General features: G+C 39.3%; 1 protein-coding gene across 1 annotated transcript in view; it reads right to left on the reverse strand.

The window, feature by feature from the left end:
* Nucleotides 1-14,274, reverse strand: part of MOB1B (MOB kinase activator 1B) — a 70,330-nt gene that overhangs the window by 25,855 nt on the left and 30,201 nt on the right. The gene's annotated exons all lie outside the window — the stretch shown is intronic.

Raw genomic sequence — 14,274 nt, forward strand, 5'->3', positions numbered from 1 at the left:
AAATGCCCAAGCAAGCCTGCAGGGCACAGGTGGCATCAGTCTGCCATGTCGGTGCCTTTGTGGGTATTTATACCTTTACAGGGGATCCCTTCATGGAAGCTACTGAAACCCAGCAAGCACTACACTAGCAATGGCAGGTACTTAACCAAAGCCTGGGGACTGCTTGCCCAGCTGCTGAAACTAAAAATGAGCTGCCCAGGTTGCAGGCTTCCCTAGCAAAGAGTGGCCACACGTTTGGCCTCTGGCTGATGGAAAATGTCCTAGAACTGCAGTGAATGATCAATCAGAATTCCATATTGGAAATGCACCCATATCCTCATACTTGCCTTCAAGTCACTACCTGCTCCTTTTCGAGATTTATACTAGGGAGAATTCTTAGTAAACTACGGATAAAGCTGACTGCCTCGGGGGCAGCTAGGTGGCACATTGGATAAAACACTTGCCTTGGATTCAGGAGTGCCTGAGTTCAAATCCAGCCTCAGACACTTGACAGTTACTAGCTGTGTGACCCTGGGCAAGTCACTTAACCCTCATTGCCCCTCCAAAAAAAAAAAAAGCTGACTGCCTCATGCACACTGAAAACAAATTCTAAAGCGTTATCATCGGACTATGTTACAAAACAAACCAAACAAAAATGGACTCTGCTCAACTCCTTTCATTTTCTCTTCTGGTCTAGGCAATGGCTTCTCAATCGGACCTCCTTTTGTAAAGAGTCAGAAAGATAGAGAGACAGGATATAGAAAGCCATCCAGGATACCTAAGGGGATAGATGTTCCCCATTCTGAAAGCATAAAGCTATTTGGGCCATCACTCTAACTGCTTCCTGGCAAACAGGACTGCAGTAGGTTTGATGTGCTATAATTGCCAAGTTCTATTGACTGTCTGTAAATTGATGTATTTAAAAATGCATCAGCTTGAGAACTATCTTTACATGTAACGGAAAAAAAATAAAATAAAATACAAAAAAAAAAAGGAATATTCATGGTTTGCCAGCAAAATGCCCCATTAAATTAAGGAAGAATTATTTTTTAAAAAGAAAAAAAAAAGGGGCAGCTAGGAGGCGCAGTGGATAGAGCACCGGCCCTGGAGTCAGGAGGACCTGAGTTCAAATCCGGCCTCAGACACTTAACACTTGCTAGCTGTGTGACCCTGGGCAAGTCACTTAACCCCAATTGCCTCACTAAAAAAAAAAAGAAAAAGAAAAGAAAGAATTAAAGTGACTCTCCTGGAAGCCTTCCTCTTCTTTCTATTTTTTTCCAGTGTTGTTTGTGTTATAATTATCAATTTCTTTTGTCTTTGGTGTTTTGCCTTTTTTTTTAAATTAAAAGCTCAATTATATAAAAAAAATGCATCAGCTCAATGCAGTCTTAGAAGTAGTCTCAGCATCTTTTAAAAGACGCTTAGTTTCCTTCATATGAGCAGGGTCTTTGTCAGATTACACAGCAAAAGCAATTAAATACAGCTATTTATATTACAAAAGTCCCTGATTTTAAGATGCTCACAGTCTAATGGGGGAGACAATCCGCAAAAGAATCTATACAATTTACATACAAGATAAACTGGAAATTATCTCAGAGGGAGGGGCACAGTAAAGAGGACTGGGAAAGGCTTCTTGCAGAAAGCAGGTTTTCGGCTGAGAAATAAGGGAAACCAGGAGATGCTGATGAAGAGGGAGAGAGTCCCGGCATGGGGAACAGCCAATAAAAAGCCTGGAGGCAGGAGACAGGTTACCTAGAAGGATCAGCAAGGAGTCTAGTTGTTACTGGATTGAAGAGTACATAGAGAAGCCATGAAAGGTAGGAAGGTTTGTACAAGCCAAACAAATGATTTTATATTTGATCATGGCTGTAAGAGGGAGCTGGGGGTGGGCAGGGGTTGTCTCCTAGTTAGATGGGAGCTTTAGGAAGATCAATTTGTTGGCCAAGTGGACAAGAGATTTGAAGCTGGGAGACCGACCAGCAGACTTCTATCACAGCCTAGGCCTGCAGAGGAGACAAAGGGGTATATGACATGTTAACAAAGAGAACAGACAGGACTTGGCAGCTGAATGCACATTGTAGGAGATGGGGAGAAGTCAAGAATAACACCGAGGTTAAGAGTCTGAGGGCTTCTGAGGATGCTGGTATACCACAGTGATAAAAAAGTAAGGAAAAGGGAGGGTCTGGGGAAAAATAATTCAGTTTTGAGCAGGTTGAATTTAAGACGTCTACTAGTTATCTAGTTCAGAATGTTAGGGTAATTGGAAATGTAAGAAGAGAGGCTTCAGCTGGAGAGAGATGTGAAAATCATCTGCTGAGATGATCATCTCAGTGGCTTCTGATGAGAGAAAATGAAATTGTATAGAGGAAGGAAGCAAACAAAGAAATAAGCATTTATTAAGCACCTACTATGTGCCAGGTACTCTGCTAAGTGTTTCACAAACATCAATTCTTTTGATCCTCACCAACAACCCTGGGAGGAAGGTCCTATTATTGTCCTCACTTTACAGTGGAATAAACTGAAGTAAACAGAAGTTAAATGACAAATTAATGATGGCTAGTGTTCTTGGTGGTGCTATATCGATATGACTCTATAACCTGAATTTATTTGGAGATTTAGTGTTATACAAAAGGTGCAAGGGATTAATTTGTAAATTATATAGAATTTTAAAGTTTTTGAAAGAACAAAATCAATGCAGCTAAAAAAAAAAGAAACTGTCAAGTGGAAAAAAATGTTTTATCAACTATCTGTGATAAAAGTCTAATATCCAACCTACACATGGTATTAACACAAATACCCAGTTCAATTCAACAAGCATTTAATCAATGCCTCAGAGCCTAGCCAAGAGAGGAGACCTAGAAAGTTATGCAGATACCAGGCTTAAGGTTGCTATTAGGTAAAAAAGCTTAACACTGTTTCAGAAGCTTGAGAGTAGCAGGTAATTCATGATATAGATTATTCTCTAAAGAGAACCCAGACATACAAGGACTTCAGTCCAGAGTTGTGAATTGCTCTGGGCACAAATTCCCTACTTATGTGCCACGCTGATACATTTCTATAAGTTTGCATCCATTCTTCCTCCCCACAAACACAGTATTCATTAGTGAGAGTGTATCCCAAGTTTATTAGTTGAAAACTACATTTTGGTTCCTTTCCCTTTCTCATGTAATAAATGTTTCACGTATAAAAGTTAATGATGTGAGGAGCAGCTAGGTGGCACAGTGGATAGAGCACCAGCCCTGGATTCAGGAGGACCTGAGTTCAAATCTGGCCTCAGACACTTAACACTTACTAGCTGTGTGACCCTGGGCAAGTCACTTAACCCCAATTGCCCCACCAGGAAAAAAAGTTAACGATGTCATTGAGAATGACTTGTGTAAACAAACCACCACTGGGGCTCAGGAGCTATAGTTTTACATGTAGCTCTGTATTTCTCCCATACCAAGGCTACCTCTAGGACCTTGGGGGTGAGTTGTAGTAGCATGGCCAACCTTTCTGGGGAACCACCCCAACCTAATAGCATGGGTGTAGGTAGAGTGATGGAGCCAGCCCTAGCTTAGGAAGAGATGGAACTTGAAGAGAGTTAGGGGTTGGCACCATGCCAGCCCCTGTGCTGCACACAGATAACAAAATAGTTCTAACACCATTTTCTGTGATAGCAAAAACCCAACAACAACAAAAGAAACAAGATGTGTGACCAAACCACTGGGAAATGGATTTATACAAGTTGTGGCCTACAGGTATACTGGAATATTACCATGCAGAAAGAAACAATGAATGAGCAATTCAGAAAAATACAGAAAGACTTGTACTCATCCAGGGCAAATAAAGGAAAACGTACAAGGATAATATAAAATAAAAACAGCAATGAAAAAGCAATCGAATGAAGATTAATTGTAATGACCAAGCTTGGGCCCATAGAGCAGATGAAGAAACACACAAAAGGTGGAGTACTGCAGGTACAGGATGTTGTATGTGCTATCAGATGTGGCCACTTGCTAGACCTACCTTTGTCACAAGAAAGGATTTAAAGAAAGTAATAAAGGGGCAGCTAGGTGGCTCAGTGGATAGAGTACTGGCCCTGGAGTCAGGAGGACCTGAGTTCAAATCCGGCCTCAGACACTTGACACATACTAGCTGTGCGACCTTGGGCAAGTCACTTAACCCTCCTTGCCCTCCAAAAAAAAAACCAAAACTAAACTTCTGGACAGCAGGAGCTGCATCTTATTTCATATTTTTAAACTTTTGTTATGAACTTAAACATCAAATCTAATCATTTCAGTATTTAAAGACCAGAAGACTGAAACTGAACAATTATATAGTTTTTTAAAGTGTATATTAAATTTAACACAGTAGTATGACAATTGCCCTACTTGACATTGTGCCTACAGCTTCCTTCTGATCTTTTCTCTGTGTGTGTGTGTGTGTGTGTGTGTGTGTGTGTGTGTGTGTGTGTGTGTGTTTGTTTGCAGGGCAATGAGGGTTAAGTGACTTGCCCAGGGTCACACAGCTAGTAAGTGTCAAGTGTCTGAGGCTGGATTTGAATTCAGGTCCTCCTGAATCCAGGGCTGGTGCTATATCCACTGCACCACCTAGCTGTCCCTCTTCTGTGTGTTTTTTAAATGTTTCAATGAAGTTTTCTTCTTTTTTGGTATCACTATTAAACCTATAGCTGCAAGGCCGTTCATGTCAAAATGCCACATAGGAAACAGTAGGGTTATTTTCTAGTCCCTTTTATTTACCCGTCTATCACCAAATGTTTCCATTTTCAGGATTCCTACTCCCCATTAAGGACTATCCATAAAGTTTACTGTACGGCCACACTCTTTTCCAAGGGTACGAGCCTTAAGAGAAACAACGGCCTAAATGATTTCAACTATACTATGGTGTCTGTGGATTTCAAGTTCTTCTTTATTATTGCCTTTCTTGAATACGAATTTTTACACAGCTCCTTACAGAGAAGCTTTTGTCTCAGGTACAAATGTAGCACTCTTGGATGTTAGATATTTATCTTTGTACCCCTCTGTAGTGTCTCTTGTGCATACTGGCTACCCACTGTCTCCTTACATATCTCTTCACTTAGGTTACAGGTCACTGAAGAGCAGGGCCCAGCCATTTTTATCCTTCTACATCTGCCAACGCCTCTCCAGTCCTCCCAACCAAGCACACAGATAGACCAGCAGCCTTGAAACAATGAAAAAATGTTCTGAACTTGGAAAACCATAAAGGGAAATGAACTTCCTAAACACCACTAAGGTTTCAGAGCACGAAGTCTATTCAACAATGTATAGGGGCGGCTAGGTGGCGCAGTGGATAGAGCACCGGCCCTGGAGTCAGGAGGACCTGAGTTCAAATCCAGCTTCAGACACAACACTTACTAGCTGTGTGACCCTGGGCAAGTCACTTAACCCCAATTGCCTCACCAAAAAATCACAAAACAAAACAATGTATATAATCTGGTGATGGATGTGTCTTGACATATGATGTTAGGCAGATCGCCTAACTCCACTGAGCCTCCACTTTGTCATGAAGAGAAGGAGGGGTGCAGATTCTAGGCTCTGCTGTTTCTTGGGGCTTCCCCAGGGCTGAAGCTCCTGCCTCAGACAGTTCCCTGTATGTGCCTTTGGCCGGGCTGGTCACACAGGGAGCCTGCTGGCCTGTTTGCTGGCGCTGACCTTGATCATAGCTGATTCGGTGTGCAACTCTGGACTTACTGGTTGCTGTTTCTTCATCTTTGCCTCCATTCAGGTGGCCATCTGGGTCAGAAGTTTCTCTTCAGACTTCATAGCACACTGACTGAACGCTTTTGCATTCATCTTGTTTTCCCATATATTAAGTTATTTATAGAATTGTTCTTGCCAGCTGATTAGATTCAAAGGGAGCGCGAGTCCACTTATCTTAGCAGTGCCTTGTACAAAGTAGATGTTTGATAAATGTTTGTTAAATTGAACTGGAGTGGAAGAAAAAGTGACAGACTTCTGTAAACTACTGTTGTAGACACACAGATAAGTTAATTCACATGGGAAAAAAGAGAACAGAACCATTCTTCCTATCTTTTATCAGTTATATTCATAAATGCTCTCAGTCTGATAATGCAGAACATTCTCATCTCTTCTTTGTTTTGAGATACCCTTACTAAGTCAATGGGGGGAAGGAGGGATAAGCTTTAACACAGCACCTACTATGTTCCAGGCACTGTCACATAGTAAGTGCTTTACAAATATTATCTTAGTTGATCCTCACAACAATGCCACCAGGTAGGTGCCATTATTATTTCTATTTTACAGATGAGGAAACTGAGGCAAACAGAGGTTAAGTAACTTGCCTGGGGCCACACAACTAGCATCTGAGGCTAGATTTGAATTCAGGTCTTCCTGACAATCATTAAACTTATTTAAGGGAAGATGGGCATTCAGGATTGTTACTTCCATACTTTTAATAATTTCACTGCTGTACTCCTTTCACCAATTCAGATCTTAACTCCATCTAGTACCAGAGGCCATACATGGTACCCAGTGTTCTGGCCACAAGCCTTTCCAAATTTTGGTAGGCTGGTCTTCAGATGTCAAACAGAAATCTGTCTTCTGGTTAATATTCAAAGCCCTTCCAACTTGATAATATCTACTAGAGCTTATACTCTGGGAATAAGCTTTAAGAACAAGATAGGGTCTTTTTGGAGGTTTTCCCCTTTCATTCTGATTCTTCTTTCACAACATGACTAATGCAGAAATATGTTTAATGTGATTGCACATATATAACCTATATCAGATTGCATTCTGTTTTGGGGAGGGGGGAGGGAAGAGGAGGGAGGGAGAAAAATTTGAAACAAAATCTTATGAAAACAAATGTTGAAAACTATCTTTACATGTAACTAGAAAATAATAAAATACTTTTATGATTAAAAAAAGAAACATAAGGAATGTCAAAATACTACAATAATGCAATGTCATATTTGACAGTATCAAGATTTAAAAATGGGAAATAGAACAAAAGGTATGTGGAAAGCACATCAATTCTGAGCTATTGTGCACCTTGTCTGTTCAATTTAGTCTGAAATCGTTTGCGCATATTACTGATGTGTTTTTTTTAAACCTAGTAAAACAGCAGCCTAAATGTTGTAAATATGTCCAACTATTATACATTTCATTTTTTTAATTAAAAAAAAGAACAAGATAGGGGTTTAATGGAGACACCTGGGACTGAGATGAGCAAATCATGTATGTTATCAAAAGAAATGGTAGCTAAGCTGCCAGCCTCTACTGGTATATGAGTATTTTAAGGAAATGATACAAAGGAGTGGGAGAGAAGACAGGAACTTCACAGAAAAAAGCAAGACTTTATTTATTTGAATAACAGAGCACAAACAATGGGGAAAGGAAAACAGTAAACCATTCCTTTTTCTTTCAAACAAAAAAGAAAAAGTTACCAGTTAAAAAATTTATTTTCTAAGTCATGTGTAGGATGCTTTTCCAAATTTCATAAATAAATAAGGAAAGACAGTGAACAGATATGGGATTCAGGAAAGAAGGGCTTAGCAAATAAATCTGAAGTTAGTGAAGACACGAAATTCACATAAAATTGTAGTGAAGCAAATACCAACTGGTCTGTAAATTAACTTTCAGAATTCATGCAAAGGTTAATTTCAAGGAAATAACTGACCCAGCTTTGTGTTACTTTGGGGGAGAGGAACCTTCTCCCAGTTAGTGCCTGCAGCTTGCCTTGGTGGTCATTTCAATGAAACTCATTTGCACCTGCACCACAAAGTATGAACAGGAAATAAAGGACATTAATCCCTATCGAGTCATTACACTACTTTGGATTGGAGCACCTGCCTTGTTCCCTCCTCCACATCTTCTTCCTCAGCCCCATCCTCACTTCAAGTCTTTCTTAAGTGAGCTAACGCAAAGCCACTTAAAGAGAACCACAGGCACAATGCTGTAGGTGAGGGAAACCCAAGGGGATGCTTCCATGGAAAGGAAGAGTATTTATTTATATGCTTGAAAACAAAGTTGAAACTACATCACCTATAAGCAAGGAGCCATACCTCAAAAAAAGTTAAGAGAAGCCATTTCCCTAAGCCATTATGCAAACTCCTCAGGTTCCCCACCTTGGGGAGAGAGAGATAAGCTGGGGACATGTAGTACGCAGAAAGTATTCAGATCCAGAACAAAACTCGAAACTCTGGATGCCTGGAACTATTAATTTAATCATTCTTAACCAGGGGAGGGAAGACCTATGCATATATGAAATGAGGTGAGCGACCGCTGTGCAAAGGTCAAAATGTCAGTCACAGGGCGGGTCTGGATACATCCATAAGAGTCATCTACCTACTGGGAACATTTCTTCCACCTGCCTTAGGAAAGAGTCAAAACTAAAACTTCTCCCACACTAGCCAAAACATAAACATTTTTTTTAAATGGCAGCCGTCACACCCTCTCCCAGTTCAGAACTACTTGTCTTCTATTCTATCAAAACTTCCCTTTAAAACATATCATTTGGGGCAGCTAGGTGGCACACTGGATAGAGCACCAGCCCTGGATTCAGGAGGACCTGAGTTCAAATCAGGCCTCAGACCCTTAACACTTACTAGCTGTGTGACCCTGGGCAAGTCACTTAACCCCAATTGCCTCACACAAAAAACCCAAAAACAAAACAAAACAAAAATATATCATTTGCCAACTTCTTAAAGAAATCTTTAGAGAAGCCTTAAACGACAACAACAATAAATAACGACTCATATGATGTGTCTTCCTTGGGACAGATGTCCTGTACCCCCTTCATAAGGCCTGACACTTGCTCCATCCATCTGAGGTATACAAGAGGCTCTATGAAGAACTGGTAGGACGAGTTTCCAAACAAAGAAGCCAGAATGGCTTGGACTAAGGTTAGTTAGGAGACTATGCCCAGGCTCTGGGGACCCTCTATTAACAAATGAATTAAGCAACCCTTTCTCAAACCCTTTCTGGCTTGTCTCTCTAGATCGTTAGTAAAGTCAAACAGGTAACTATATGTATGTATATGTATATTATAAATGTGTGTGTGTGCATGCGTATGTATATATATGTATTTATCAACTTCAAGATCCTCTCTTTAAACTCCTTTATTGGGGCAGCTAGGTGGCACAGTGGATAGAGCACTGGCCCTGGAGTCAGGAGTACCTGAGTTCAAATCCGGCCTCAAGACACTTGACACTTACTAGCTGTGTGACCTTGGGCAAGTCACAACCCCAACTGCCTCACCAAAACCAAACAAAAACAAAAAAACCTCCTTTCTTCCTCTATCTGACCCTTCTCATTTACCCAGGAATATCAGAATCTGGCAGTTTCAACAACTTTTCTTGGATGTTCCCTTCTTACCCTCCCCTGCAAGTCCACCTTCAATAAAGGGGTGGGGGGGGCAAAAAGACACCCCCACATACATGCAGGTCTAAAGACTATGTTTAAGAAAACCAATGTCATAAACTGTATGAATGGTGCACATAATGCATTTATAAGGGAAGGAGACCTGAGTCTTAGTCTGGCTCTGTCTTGGCTTGAACTACATCTAAATTTCTGAGCCTGTTTCCTGGTCTACAAAATAAGGGAATGAAACAAGATACCCCAAAGGTCCTGACCAGTCCTGTCACTTTTTTGAGTTTATGATTAATGTGCGCTTCTGCCATACTTGTCTACCTAACTGCATATAGCCAAGTGGATCAGAGCTGATGTGTATATCCAAATAGTTTATTTCAGAACATAAGCTCAGGATGATTGTTGGTTTGTGATTCACCCATGATAGGCATTTGAGTAATTATTTGGGCAATACCCAATATTACTTGAAAGGTTTTTTCATATCTAAAAAAAGTGATTTAATCTGTTTTCCTCCAATTGATTATTCCCATTTTAAAGTAAACCAATTTCCTCCCAACATTTGCCTTTTCATAATACCTAGAAGACAGGCACTGAATAAATGACTGAGTGACTTATACCTTCTCATAACACAACTCAATTTCTTATATCTTTTGCTAATCCAGTGAGATTGATGTTCTTCCTCTTCAGAGTCAAAATGAGTCCAAGGGAATTCCCAGGACAAACAGCCCTCAATCTCCAGACTGCCATCAATCACAACTTACTAGTTTTCCTCTCATTGTTCTATCCAGGCAACGGATCACTCAAATTTAAAAGCAATTAAAAAAAAATTGGTTTCATTCCTATTGTCCAAATTTAAAATATATACATTTATATACATATATATGCACATACACACAGTTATTCTATGCTCCAATTCACTTCATGTGCAAAGTTTTTTTCATTCAATAAAAGGCAGGGGGGCAGCTAGGTGGCGCAGTGGATAAAGCACTGGCCTTGGATTCAGGAGGACCTGAGTTAAAATCCAGCCTCAGACATTTGACATTTGAACTAGCTGTATGATCCTGGGCAAGTCACTTAACCCTCATTGCCCTGCCCTCCCCCAAAAAAGGCAGGGGACCCCCCCCAAAAAAAATCAGACATACACACACACAGCTATAGCCATCACAGCTTTGAGTGAGTGGGGTGTTAGAACTCTCAACACTTATAGCAATAAAACAGAGCAGATCAATGAGATGGACATGCAACTTAAAAACAAACAAACAAAAAAAAACCCTAGAAAAAGAACAAATTCAAAATACCCAATTAAACACCAAATTGGAAATCCTGAGAATTAAGAGATTAATAAAACTGAAGGTAAGAAAAACATTGAACTAATAAATAAACCTAAGAGCCAGCTTATTGGAAACGGCAATAAAATAGATAAACCATTGGTTAATTTGATTAAAAAAAGAAAGAGAACCAAATTAGTATCATCAAAAATCTGTAATGGGCACAAACTAACAATCTTTCCAATAAAATCAGGAGTGAAGCAAGGATGTCCATTATCATCACTATTATTCAAAATTGTAGTAGAAATGTTAGCTATGGCAGTAAGAGAAGAAAAAGAAATTTAAGGAATTAGAATAGGCAATAAAGAAACAAAACTATCACTCTTTGCAGATGATATGATGGTAGTCTACTCAGAGAATACTAGAGAATCAACTGAAAAACCAGTTACAATAATGAACAACTTTAACAAGGTTGCAGGATATAAAATAAGCCCACATAAATCATCAACATTTCTATGTGACTAACCAAGTCCAACAGCAAGAGATAGAAAGAGATATTCCTTTTAAAATAACTAGACAATATCAACCAGCTCAAGAATTATATGAACACAATCACAAAACACTTTTCCCACAAATAAAGTCAGATCTAAACGACTGGAAAAAATATTAATTGTTCATGGGTAGACTAAGCCAATATAATAAAGATGACAATTCTACCTAAATTTAGTTATTCAATGCCATACCAATCAAACTACCAAAACATTATTTTATAGAGCTAGAAAAAATGTTCTAAATCACTATTGATTAGAGAAATACAAATTAAAACAACTCTGAGATACCATCTCACACCTATCCGATTGGCTAATATGACCCAAAAAAAGGAAAATGATCATTGTTGGAGAAGCTGTGGGTAAAATGGAACATTAAAGCATTGTTGGTGGAGTTATGAACTGATCCAACCATTCTGGAGAGCAATTTGGAACGCTGCTATGGGACTATGAATATCCTTTGACCCACTAATACCACTGCTAGGTCTGTATCCCAAAGAGATCATAAAAAAGGGAAAAGGCCCCACATGTACAAAAATATTTATAGCAGCTCTCTTTGTGGTGACAAAGGATTGGAAATTTAGGGGATGTCCATCAATTCGGGAATGGCTGAACAAGTTGTGGTATATGAATGTAATGAAATATTATTGTGTTGTAAGTAATGATGAGCAGACAAGTTTCAGAAGAACCTGAAAAGACTTAAGTGGACTGATGCTGAGTGAAGTGAGCAGAACCAGGAGATCATACAGGCTAACAGCAGCATTGTATGATGATCAGCTGTGACAGACTTTGCTTTTCTCAGCTATACAAATGATCCAAGACATTTCCAAAGGACTCATGATGGGAAATGCTCTCCATATCCAGAAAAAGAACTGTGGAATCTGAATAAAGATTGAACCATACTATTTTTACTTTTTTCTTTTTTTTTTTCCCTTTCTTGAGATTTTCCCCTTTTGGTCTGATTCTTCTTTAACAACATGACTAATGTGGAAATATGTTTAATGTGACTATGCATATATAACCTATATCATTTTGCTTACTGTCTTAGGGAGGGGGGAGGCAAAGAAGGGAGAGAGAGAAATTTGGAATTAAAATCTTCACTTACTAGCTGTGTGACCCTGGGCAAGTCACTTAAAACCAATTGCCTCACCAAAAAACAAAACAAAACAAAACAAAAAAACAAATGTTGAAGGGGCAGCTAGGTGGCACAGTGGATAAAGCACTGGCCCTGGATTCAGGAGGTCCTAAGTTCAAATTTTGCCTCAGACACTTGACACTTACTAGCTGTATGACCTTGGGCAAGTCACTTAACACTCACTGCCCCACCAAAACACACACACACACACACACACACACACACACACACACACACACACACACACACAAAACCCGGATGTTGAAAATTATCTTTACATGTAACTGGAAAAAGTAAAATACTAGTAAGGAGAAAAAAAGAAACAGAGTGGTTGATCAATGGACTAGATTAGGTACACAAGAAGACTCAGTACTAAATAACCACAGTAAACTAGTGTTGGATAAACCCAAAGACTCCAGCTTTTGGGACAAGAACTCAGTATTTGACAAAAACTGCTGGAAAAAGTGGAAAACAGTATGGTAAAAACTAGGAATAGACCAACATCTTATACTACATCCCAAGATAAGACCAAAAAGGGTACAGGATTTAAACACAGAAGGTAATACCAAGAGCAAATTACGAGAGCAAGGAATAGTGCAAATGTCAGACCTATGGAGAAGAATTTATGACCAAACAAGAGATAGAGAGCATTACTAAATATAAAATGGACAATTTTGATTATATTAAATTTAAAAGGTTTTGCACAAGTAAAACTGATGCAACCAAGATTAGAAGGAAAGCAAAAAGTTGAAAAACAATTTTTACACCAAGTGTCTCTGATAATGGCCTCATTCCTCAAACATATTGAGAACTGCTTTATAGTTATAAGAACACAAGTCATTTCCTAATTGATTAATGGTCAAAGGATATGAATAGGCAATTTTCTAATGATGAAATCAAAGCTATCTATAGGCATACACAAAAATAATCTAAATCACTACTGATTAGACAATGCAAATTAAAACTGTGGGGTACCACCTCACACCTATCAGATTGGCTAATATGACAGAAAAAGTAAATGATAAATGTTGGAGGGTATGTGGGAAAACTAGGACACTAATGCACTGTTGGTGAAGTTGTGAACTGATCCAACCATTCTGGAGGGCAATTTGGAATTATGCCCAAAGGGTTATAAAACTGTGCATAGCTTTGATCCAGCAAATACCACTACTAGGTCCTTATCCCAAAGAGATTTTTCAAAAAGGGAAAAGGACCTATTTGTACAAAAATATTTATGCCATCTATTTTTGTGGTGGAAAAGAATTGGAAATTGAGGAAATGTTCATCGATTTTATTTTTATTTATTTTTGTTGGTTTTTTGTTTTCGTTTTTGTGGGTCAATGAGGGTTAAGTGACTTGCCCAGGGTCATACAGCTAGTGTCAAGTGTCTGAGGCCAAATTTGAACTCAGGTTCTCTTGAATCTAGGGCTGGTTCTTTATCCACTGCGCCACCTAGCTGCCCCCTTTATTTATTTATTATTACTTTTTTTTTTAGTGAGGCAATTGGGGTTAAGTGACTTGCCCAGGGTCACACAGCTAGTAAGTGTTAAGTGTCTGAGGCCGGATTTGAAATCAGGTACTCCTGACTCCAGGGCCAGTGTTCTATCCACTGCGCCACCGAGCTGCCCCCCTCTTTATTTATCTTTAAAAGAAATTTTTACAGGTATCTTGGTTTCATATCACCAAGATCTCTCAATGTATTGTCCCCCTGCCCCTTCACCTCTTCCCTTATTTAAAAAAGGAAAAAAAAGTTCCGGAAAAACTAACCAATGCATCAAAAAGGGATAACACTATATGGAGGTTCTGCATCTGTATTCCACCCCTGCAAGAAAGGAATTCCAAAGAATTCATAGCTGCTGTCCAGAAACAAGTTCTTGATTAAGGGCCAGAAGCATTTGATGAATTCCTCCTAAGGTGCTCTCTCTGGAGTAGTTACCCACAGAGAGGTATGCTTTCTTCCTGGGTGGAGAATATATGCAAGTTGTGACAGGCAA

Source organism: Dromiciops gliroides, chromosome 6 (genome assembly GCF_019393635.1).
Source record: "Dromiciops gliroides isolate mDroGli1 chromosome 6, mDroGli1.pri, whole genome shotgun sequence".
NCBI lineage: Eukaryota > Metazoa > Chordata > Mammalia > Microbiotheria > Microbiotheriidae > Dromiciops > Dromiciops gliroides.